Here is an 11,112-nt window from a genome sequence, read left to right as displayed (position 1 = left end):
AACAAGAAGTGCCGCCAACTTCATGTTTTAACAAAAATTGATGGTTCTATACTCGGGGAGTCGGGGTGTCTCAGTGTAGTGTACACCGTATTTGGTAACTCACATATGTGGCACGGGGCCACAAACACTACTCCCTCTAGCTTGTCCATATCCGGCACCGATACTTGCACGACACTCCGGAATACGTGTCGGACAATTAATAAACCATATTTAATTTTTAATTAAACGTTAATTTTTTTATAAATATGTCAATATAATTAATGTAAACATTGAATCTGATTAAGATGTTATTTTTAAAGATGTTTTAGTTTTTAAAAAAATATACTTTTTTATTTTAAAATGCGTACAAAAAAACGGCGTTATAATCTTGTTTTTAATCCGTATACTGACTCAAACCTGACCTGTGACCCGTATTTAACCTGATCCGTATGACCCAACCTGTTCGACCCGTTTGACAGGCCACTTATCGACCGACGACCATTCCAACAGTACTCTACAAGTTTGCAAAATAATCTTTATTAATCCAATCAGGACTAGTTAAACTATTACAGCATGGCCCGTGACCTTAGATGAGCAGGATCCGAGATGACCCGTTATTTTAGAATCGAAATCCTACCCAACCCATTCAACCCGCTGGATCAAAGATAAATCGAGATTAGTATTAAAATATTAATATTTTTATTTTATATTTGGAATTATAAATATAAAAATAATATTTTTACTTAAAAACAAATTTAAAAATCATTTTATATTACTTTTATATCACTAAATAATAAAATACGTATTATATCATATTATTCTTTAAAAAAATATGTTTTTGTTCCGGGTGTAATTCCGGAGCAGGATTGTGACCACTTGAGCTTGTAGAATGATGTCGTTGCTCGTCTCTTCCTTTCACTCTTTCCTGTAAAGATTAACAAACTGAGGGCTCGGCTTGGGGCCAAGCGTACTCGCTCCGACGCTCAAGTCAGTAAACTTAGAGAGATAAGTTGTATATTTAACTTGGCAAAATGTATTGTAGAGAGATAAGGGAGTTTTATATCAGATTCTTAGGTCCGTTATTGTCCTCCATTTCTCAATGAGAGATGTGGAGTATTTATAAACTTTCACCTTTTGTCACGTAGTGGCCAAGTGGCGTAGCAGGTGAAAAGACTGTCTTACCCTCGGCCGAGGGACCCATGACAGACCGGCAGGCCTGGTTGACTCCATGCCGAGGGGACTGGATGTGAGTATGCGGATATGCCTCTCGGCCGGCTAGTTCCGAGCCGAGACCCAGTGACAGCCGACAGGCTTTGTCGGTTAGGCCGTTTTCTTTTGACTTGTTGTCTTTTAGCTTTGACCTTGGTCAATATGTTGACTTGGTCAGCGGGTGCAGAATATGCCTCATCAATTTGCCCCCAGCGTAGTCTATGCCGTGGTATGGACCTTCGATGCGTGTTGAGCGTATTCTGCGCATGTCGAACTTCTTCCTCGACTTGGTCCTGTTCAGGCCGTACCATATCCCCCTCTCCACATTGTTGTGTAATGGACATCGAACGTGGAAAAGGAAATGGCGTTGGCCGAGACCAAGGTTGAGAGTGTCGTGTGCTTTTGATTGCCCCCGGCCGGTGCTGCCAAGCTTGGTTGATCAGCTGGCCGTTGGCAAGTAGATACCAAGGAGCGTGTCGAAGAAGATTGATTATTGTATGTCGATTGACATTCTGCGGTTGCATGCTTGACACGTGGTCTGGTATTGATTGGTGGACGCTTCATGGGCTTTGCTCTGATTGGTCCACTGAATGGGCTTTGCTCTATAAATAGAGCAATATGCCCCTCATTTTGACCAGCAAACTTCATTTTCTCAAAAAAATTCCTCTTTCTAGTTTTCGAAGAGTTTTCTCTCTCTAGTTTTCGAAGCGTTACTCGGCGTAACACTTTCTTTCAAGGTAAAAACAAATTCTTCCCCAACTTTTATTTGTTAAGTATTCGTTGCCACCATGTCTGCTGCTGACGCTCCGCCTAGTACCTCAACCCCGGGGGACGAACCGCCGCGTCCTGATGAACAGGAGCCACTGGTTGTCACCCCGGTTGGGTTCGGGGGTCGCAAGTCGTCTTCTCCTGAAATCGACGAGAAATATCTCGAGGATTTTGATGATGATGAGGAGGAAAAGACACAATCTGATTCAGAGAGGCCGCATTACTTGTGGCACGGCGAAGCCTGCTCGATTAAACCTGATCTCGTTTGGACGAACAAGTTCGCTCGTGCCGCCGGCCCGAACTTTTCGAAGATCACTATAACTTCGGCGGGGGTATAGAATTATTGTCCCTGTGGGTGATCAGCGATCTGTTGCCCTCCGAAGGTTGTATAGGCGTGTATATTAGGCATCTGGAGTATGGGCTCCGTTTTCCTCTTAATGAACACGTCGCGGCCATAATCAAAGCCATGAATGTTGCCGTGGCACAACTGCATCCGTTGGCCATTAGGACGATTATTGGCTTCGTATGGTTTTGTCTCTTTAAGGGGGAGGCCCCAACGGTGAACCTTTTCCGCCGGCTCCACCATCTTCGGCTGTCTACCCAAGGCGTCATGGGGTGGTACAGCGTGCAGACCGAGCCGGGTTACGTGACCGTCTCTAAGCTGACATCCTGAAAAGACTGGAAGGGGCGGTGGGTATATGTCGAGGTTCCGGAGGACTATCCAAGGCCCCGGTCTTTCCAGCGCCGCGTCAATTTGCGCTGTGAGAGTCAGGGGGAGCATGAAAGATATATCTCCCGTAATAAGATTAAGATGGACGCCAAGAAGGTTTATCTTAAAGACGACGAAGTGGGGGCAATGAGCATGTTCGCGGCTGAGAAGGATGGCACGCCGAAGGATGGATGCCTCCGACGCAGATCGTCCTTCAAGACGAGCCGCTTTGTCACGTCGGCCTCATACCGGCCCTCAGCCAGGGTGAGTGGGGTCGGTATGAGGCCCACTTTTGCTTTTATGCTTCGATATTTGAGCCTCGGTTTACTTCTTTCGCTTAACTCTTGCTTTGTTTCTTGCAGATCGGTTTGGCCGGGATCTCTCCGTCTCCATCCTACGCAAGTTGGGACTTGACCAGGATAGGAGAGTTGTTGAACTGCACCCTAAGGCCGCGTCGCGTGATCGCAGGCAGGCCCCGCACGAACTGATGGAGCAGGCGTTGAAGGCAATGGACGTGGGGGCGACTCAGGCAGAGATTGGCGGTAACGTGCCGCGCCGGAGACCAAAAGCAACGTCTTCGGCGGCTACGACGTCAACTCCAACCCCCATAGTCCAAAAAGATAAGGAGGTCGTCAATGTTGACGAGGACCTCACCGTTCTGGAGGGTCCTCCTCCTTCAAATAAGAGGAATGAAACAACGCTCGTCGCTGGCATTACCGAGGCGGGGAAAGAGAAGGGGTCACCGCGGCCCTCTATCCAAGAAGGCCAAGACTGGTACGGATCTAACCCATGGCTCGGATTTAGCAGGTTCCTTATGCATTCCTGATGACAGGCTTTCTGATATGTCGATGAATGTTGACATGGACGCTTTGTCTGCGTTTTTTATAGATCAGCCGTCGCCAGCTGTTTCTTTAACCGAGCGGCAATTGGAGAAGCAGCCTGTGCAGATGGGCGACAAAAATGTCGCCGCCGACGCCTCGTCCGAGAAGGCTTCCTTCGTTCAGCTCAGGGCGGACGGCATAAGGTTGGCCAAAAGGCTGGTGAAGCGGGCTGAAGTTGTCGGCACTCATCTTATCGAGCAAGAAAAGCTCGTGGCTCAAACTGCGGCTCAAACTGCCCCTACGCTCAAACGACTTAGGCTTGAGCTTGCCGCTTCTAAGGAGGAGGCCGGGAAGGCGAAGCAGGACTTCCTCGCTGAGCGAAAGCTTAAGGAGGACGCTGAGAAGGTGGTCTTGGCCGAGAGAGCTAAGGTTGAGTCCGCGTTGGCTGATGCCGCTAAGTTGCGGGAGGAGAGAGACAAACTTCAGGGCGGTTATAAGGCCATGGTTGAGCAGAGGGAAAGATGGAAGACCCTGCACTTGGCCGAGGCGAAGGAACATAAGGGCATAAAGGCTATCCTTGCTCAGAGGGAGAAGGATATTGAGGTGTCTTTGAAAACCGTCATCATCCCCGAAATGTGTGCGTCCGATCGGGACCAAGTCAAGATGCTACAAGGGATGCGATTAAGGAGCTCCTTCGAAGGCACTTTTCCGTGGCAAGATTTTGACAAACTTCCGGATGAGAAGGCGGGCCGAGGAGGCCAAGGCCGCGGCCGAGGCGAAGGTGGCGAAGGTCGCTCAGAAGCTGTGGCCAAGCGCGCACATGATGCTAAGGTGAAGGAGGCTAGAGAGGAGGCGAGAAGGCAAAGGCACGTGAAGCGCAAGTCGTCCTCCGGGCCGTCCACCGACGGTAACGTTCTGCTGCCGCTTCCGGTGGCGAGCGGCAACAAGCATAGGAGAGACGGGCGGTCGTCACGGACTCACTGGCCCTTCGGACGGCCATTTGCTCGGGGGCCAACTTTTGAGCCTTTCCTCCCCGCCATCCTTTTGGCGCTTCATGTCTCAATGTTGTAATTTTTGTTGTTCCTTCTTTTTTTTGTTAAACTTTGGTAGGTTGAGCTTAGGCTATCCCAATGGGGACGGCCGTCGACTTTATTTTGTTTCACTTGTAAACATTTTTAATGAAGTTTGTTTATTTGCCTTCGGCTTGGCCGAGGCTTTGATCTCATCCTCCATTCAGTTGTCTTTTTACGTTTTTAAACATATTGAGCGCTTTTTTTTTTTCGTTTTACCTTCGGCTTGGCGAGGCGATTAGATCGCGTATCTCAATTGTACTTAAACGTTTTTAGCATATTGGTCGTGCCCTCTCCGCACCCGAACAGCCGAGGCGATCGGATTTGCGTTTCCCAATTTGCTCAGCAACATGTTGGCATGTCGGTCGCTTCCTCCTCCGCTCTCGGTATGGCCGAGGCGGTCAGATTTGCGCTTCCCAACTGCTGTTGTAAACATGTTAGCATATCGGTCGTTTCCCCCGTCACTCCCGGCTTTGGCCGAGGCAATCGAAGTTACGGCTCGACTGCATTCGTATCTATAGACATATTGATCGCTTCATCCGCCACTCCGGATTGGCCGAGGCGATCGATTTGCGTTTCTCAATGTACTTATACGTTCTTAAGCATGTTGGTCGCTTTCGCATGAGTATCAATCGCATTTGTAGTGATTGCCGGCTTTGGCCATGGCGTCTACTTTGGTACGACTACGGAGGGGACAAGCATTTCGATGGAAAACTTGGATCACTTTTCATAAGATATAATCACGCGTTGGGGTGCCCACAGCGGTCTCGGACACCTCCGCCGCTATACGAAATATTTCTTAAGGTTGTCTGTGTTCCAGTGGCTCATTAGAGGCACACCCTCCATGTCTGTCGCCGGTAGGTATGTCCCCGGCCTCATTTCTTCAACCACCTTGTAGGGTCCTTCCCGAGTTGGCCGTCATCTTACCATGGATGTTTCCTTTCTTTGGTTGCGGCCGACTTTCTCAGACTAGATCTCCTACTCTCAAGTCCCTTTTGTGGACCCTACGGTTGTAGGCTCTTCTCATTCGTTTTTGATATACTGCCAAGTTGAGCCGTGCCGTATCTCGACTTTCTTCGACCAGGTCTAGGGAGGCTCTTAGGCCTTCTTCATTTTCGACTGGGTTAAAGGTTTGCGTTCTGAATGTCGGCACCGCTGCTTCAATTGGCAGGACGACCTCAGACCCATAGACTAGGTGGAATGGACTGTACCCTATTGCTTCTTTCTCCGTGGTTCGAAGGGACCACAGGACGCCGGGTACATCATCAGCTCATCTTCCCTTTAGATCTTCAACCTTCTTCTTCAACCCGTTCAGTATTGTTTTATTAGCTGCCTCCGCCTGCCCGTTGCTTTGAGGGTGGCGGACGGAGGAGTATGCAAATTTGATACCGAGCTCTTCCAACCAAGTCATCACTGTGTCGCTCAAAAACTCTCGGCCGTGGTCAAATACAATGACTTAGGGTAACCCAAAACGAGTTATGATGTACTCCCAAATCACCTTTCTTACGGCCGCTGTGGTCTTGGCAGGTACCGCGACAGCCTCGACCCATTTGGTGAAGTAGTCAACGGCGACAATCAGGTACTTCCTTCCTCCGGAGGCCGTCGGAAATGGTTCTAATAAATCCATCCCCCACTGTGCAAATGGTAGGGGATTAAGTACCGGTTGCAGGTCTCGGGAAGGTGCATGCATTACCGGAGCATGCATCTGACAATTCTTGCACTTCTTAGTTTTTGCTCTGGAATCTTTCAGCATGGTAGGCCAGAAGTAGCCGGCTCGGAGAGCTTTGTGGGCTAGCGCTCTCGCCCCCATGTGATGTCCGCAGATGCCTTCGTGAATCTCTGTCAGTATAAGCTCCGCGTCGGCTGGGCCGACACATTTCAAGAGTGGTCTTATTACGGACCTTCTGTACAATTCTCCTTCGAACACTAAGTACCTTGCAGCGATCCTTCTTATCTTTCGAGACAGATGCGGTCCTCCGGCAACTCTTTTGTCACCTTGTATTTCATATCGGAGTCATCCACGTCGTCTCGGCCGATGTCGCCCACCATGCCGACGGTCTCGGTGATGCTTTTAGCATTTCGATATCCACCAAAGACGGTTCGACCGACATTCTTGATGCTTGAACCGACAAGTTTTGAGAGAGCGTCGGCTCGGTTGTTCTCGGACACTGGGGGATGCCGTATTTGGAAAGATTTCAATTTTGAGGTGTCAGCTTTTACCCTCTCCAGATACCTTACCATCCCATCGTCTCGAGTCTCATACTGTAATACTCCGTATTTATATGTCTTGGGGGTACTCTATCGAGTAGCCCTTACTCTATCGAGTAAGGGTATGTTGCAGAATAAAATAGTTTCGACTGTTGGGCACTCGATCGAGTAGTGGGGCACTCGATCGAGTAGGGGTACTCGATCGAGTACCTTGGGTACTCGATCGAGTGTCCGGTTTATCGGGGGAGTTTTCTCGGGTTTTGTTAAATACGCGATTAAGGTATATAAACATATTCGGCATTGTTCTAAATCACTTTTTACAAAACCTAAAACCTGTTTAAGAGAGAAAGCAACTGTTCTTCTTCCTAATCGCGTTCTTGACAATTCCCGGAGTTCAGACGGTCAGTTTGTATCGTAGTTCGCGTCGTTGGATTCCTTGCGTCGAGGGTAAGCTTTTAGTATAATTTATATTATGTTTTGATAGGATTGACGAAACCCTAATTTGGGTTTTGGGGGTTTTATGAATAGTAAGTAATTGGTAGTCTTTATATGTTATATGTTAGGAGGAGAATTCATAGAAGAGGCGTTTTGAGACAGCTGTAGATACCGTCTGCGTGTTGTGCTTTCCAGGTAGGATTTCCTACTCAGTATTAGTCCCATAATGGGATATTGGTGATGTGCTGTAATTAGTTGATTGATATGATGATTGTAATTGTAATTGTGATTTGGTTGTGTTTGTTGATGGCTCTCGAGATGCGTTCTCGGGTGAGTGGGTCACTTGCGGGAGTGATCTCACGCCCTAGTTTCGCCTTATGTGGAACCCGCCACAGAAGGGATGTGCACATTAATGAGCGGGGTTATCGCTCGTACGATGAGCGGGGCTTAGGTGGGAACGGCTGCGGTCCCCCCATCTGGCGGTAATGGGTCCAGTGGACGGTCGGTGATTGAGACGGTTGGTTGGTTGGTGTGTGTGTGTGTGTGTGACGGTCAAATTGTATCTGTTTGTCTTATTGTTATTATCTATATTGATTGTGTGATTAGTACCGACCGGTGTTGTTTTGTAAAACTGCGGTGATCCATTCGGGGATGGTGAGCAGATATTGAGCAGGTATTGAGATGAGTCTTGGGATAAATTTGGGATGGCCACGACATGACGATAGAGTCTTCCGCATTGTAGTTTAGCATTTATTTACATTCGATTGAGAACAGATAGTTTGGAATAATGTATCGTACTTTCAGTTTGGTTTCAAGGATTGTACTTATTCATTAAAGTATTTATAATAAATGTTGTTTCTGTTTTGTCTATTTGATTATCATGCCTCGGGCGACCGAGATGGTGATGTCTTCATACCTGAGTGGTCCTGGTAAGGCACTTGGAGTATGGGGGTGTTACAAATGGTATCAGAGCGACGATCCTGAAACCTGTAACCAATGAACTTAATGAACATAGGGAGTCAATTAAAATGAACCCGGGGTAAAAGTTGTAGGAGCTAGTGCAAAGGCTTGGGAGACGTCCTAAAGTCGCGAGGGGTCGCCCTACAACTTTGAACCGGTCACATGGGAAAGTGTTTGTCGAGTCATGTGTGTGCTTGGTAAATTTGTTAACAATGTGATGAAGTGTGTTGGTTGTTTGGTGCTGAAATAGGAAGTTGAGCATGTGAAAGAGAAGAATATGTGAAACATGTTAATGTGGTAATAACATGTTGAGTGTTTACGATGTGGCTTTCATAGCATGATGAATTGATTTTGTTGATAAATAGAATTGTTGCGTAGCATATTGTTTATGATATCATGCGATTTTTATAAAGTTAGCAATGTTAGTATGTGACGTAATATGCGGGTAGCTTTTACGTATTAGTGATACTTGATCGAGTGAGACTAACTCGATCGGGTGGGTTTCTGGCAATTTTGAGTCCAGAATCGCGTTTTGGGGCACTCGATCGAGTAACTAGGGGTACTCGATCGAGTAGGGGGTCACTCGATCGAGTAGCCTAGATACTCGATCGAGTGGGTTAGAGATCAGAAGGTCTGTTTGGTTCTGGAGTTGGGTACTCGATCGAGTACATAGGGGCACTCGATCGAGTAGCCCGTCACTCGATCGAGTGGGTTTGGATACTCGATCGAGTAGGTTCTGGGCAGCGAGTTTTCGTGTTTTGAAGTTTAGTACGTATGTTCATGTCTACCCTTTCTTATATATGTATAGTTTCAAGATGCCGCCAAAGAGAAATGCCTTGTATGCGAGAGCTGAGCTTATGACCGTGGATGACATCGTTAAGATGTTAGAGCACCAGGACGCTCTTACCGAGACCCTAAAGAAAGTGAATGAGGACAAGAATAAGGATAAGGAGAAGGAGGTTGACCATGCTAAAGTCAGCCTCTATATTGCGAGGTTTAACCCGAAAGAGTACAAGGGAGTTGAGGAGCCTAACCTTCTTGATAGTTGGCTGAGGGAGATGGAGAATATTCTAGACTTAGTCCACTGTCCTGATGAGATGAGAGTGGATCAGGCTGCATTTTATCTGAGGGAGGCAGCTGGCAAGTGGTGGGATTCGGTGAAGGTGAGTGCTAAGGAATTGTATACCAACCAAGGGTTACCTGCTATACCTTGGGAGGAGTTTCGTAGGGCTGTGAGGAAGGAGTTTGTGCCGGAGCATGTGAGGAGTAAGTTGAGAGAGGAGTTCGACAAGTTTAAGATGACTGCTGAGATGTCTGTGGCTGAGTACTACCGGCAGTTCAATGAGAAATCTAGATATGCCGAGGACATGGGTTTGAGTGATGAGAATCTGGCTTTGAGGTTTGAGAGCGGGCTAACCACGAAAATTATGGATAAGTTACCCGTGGGAGTCCTTGCGATGTAAAGGAAGCGTATGAGAGGGGTGGGAGAGCCGAGAGACTAGTGGAGATGGCTCGGGAGAGAGGTCCGGTGGTGAGAAGAGGAAGTCGAGAGCGAGGGTGGTGGCCAATCTAATTACAAGAAAGGCAACCACAATCAATCTAAGGGGTTTTCTTCGGATCGGGGTTTAGTCTTTGGGGCTTCCTTTGGGCGAGGCGGGGGAGTGTGAGTAATAGTTGGGGAGTGACTGCTTTGGGTGTGGTGGCGTAGGCCACAAGAGACATGAGTGCACGAGTGCACCGGGATCTTTCGAGACCTCGCACAGAGCTTCGCAAGCAAATGACCGGTGGATCATGGCCAAACCGGGAGGTCGAGCTACCAGAGTGGAGGCAACCGCAACGGCGGTAATTCTTACCGTAAGACACCGATGAACAACAACAACAATCAAGGGTCGGGTGCTAAGCCGACCGCATCCAAGATCTTGTCCGGGAGGTGGGCGGAAGACCGATGGCAAGTTATTCATGATGGACAAGAAGGTGAGGAAGATGAGCATGTTATCACCGGTACATTCCTTGTTAATGGTATTCCTACGTTTGTTTTGTTCGATTCGGGGGCTTCTCAGTCGTTTGTGTCTTCGAGTCATGTTAAACAGTTGGGTTTGAGAGTATATGAGTCTGTTAGTGAACAAGTTTTCATACCTTCGGGTGAGTCTGTACCATGTGGGAGGTTGTTTAGAGATGTATCTTTGATAGTTGGGCAAGTTGATTTCCCTGTAGACTTGCTAGAGTTTCCTTTTAACGGTTTTGAGATGATAGTTGGGATGGATTGGTTAGGAAAGTATAAAGCTAAGATAGACTGTCATCAAAAGAAAGTGTCCTTAAGAGGTCCTAAGGGTGTTAGTGTGTCTTACCGGGGGTTTCTAGTCAAACCCAAAGTTAAGTTGATTGCGTGATTACCTTGAAGTCTTATCTGAGGAAGGGATGTCCTTTGATCTTATGCCATGTGAGAGATGACCGGATAGAGAGTCCGACAGTTGATGAGATACCAGTAGTGGGAGAGTTTGCTGACGTTTTTCCTGATGAGATTCCGGGGTTACCACCGAGAAGAGAGATAGATTTCACCGTTGAGTTGAAGCCAGGAACGGGGCCAATTTCTAAGGCACCGTACCGTATGGGTCCTAAGGAGATGGAGGAGCTTAGGAAGCAGTTGGATGATCTGATAGATAAGGGATACATTAGACCAAGTGTATCGCCGTGGGGAGCACCAGTTCTATTTGTGAAGAAGAAAGATGGAACTTTGAGGTTATGCATAGATTACAGAGAGTTGAACCGAGTGACGATAAAGAACAAGTATCCTTTGCCAAGGATAGATGACCTGTTTGATCAGTTGAGTGGTGCAACAGTCTTTTCTAAGATTGATTTGAGGTCGGGGTGTGGACAGCGGGCCGCCCACGGGGGCGCTTGGGACGAGGGGAGCTCGGAAACAACAAGCGTTTGCATTTTGTATGGAGTCCCA

Source organism: Silene latifolia, chromosome 5 (assembly GCF_048544455.1).
Source record: "Silene latifolia isolate original U9 population chromosome 5, ASM4854445v1, whole genome shotgun sequence".
NCBI lineage: Eukaryota > Viridiplantae > Streptophyta > Magnoliopsida > Caryophyllales > Caryophyllaceae > Silene > Silene latifolia.
The sequence above is the reverse complement of the archived record's forward strand: the minus strand, read 5'-3'. Positions refer to the sequence as shown.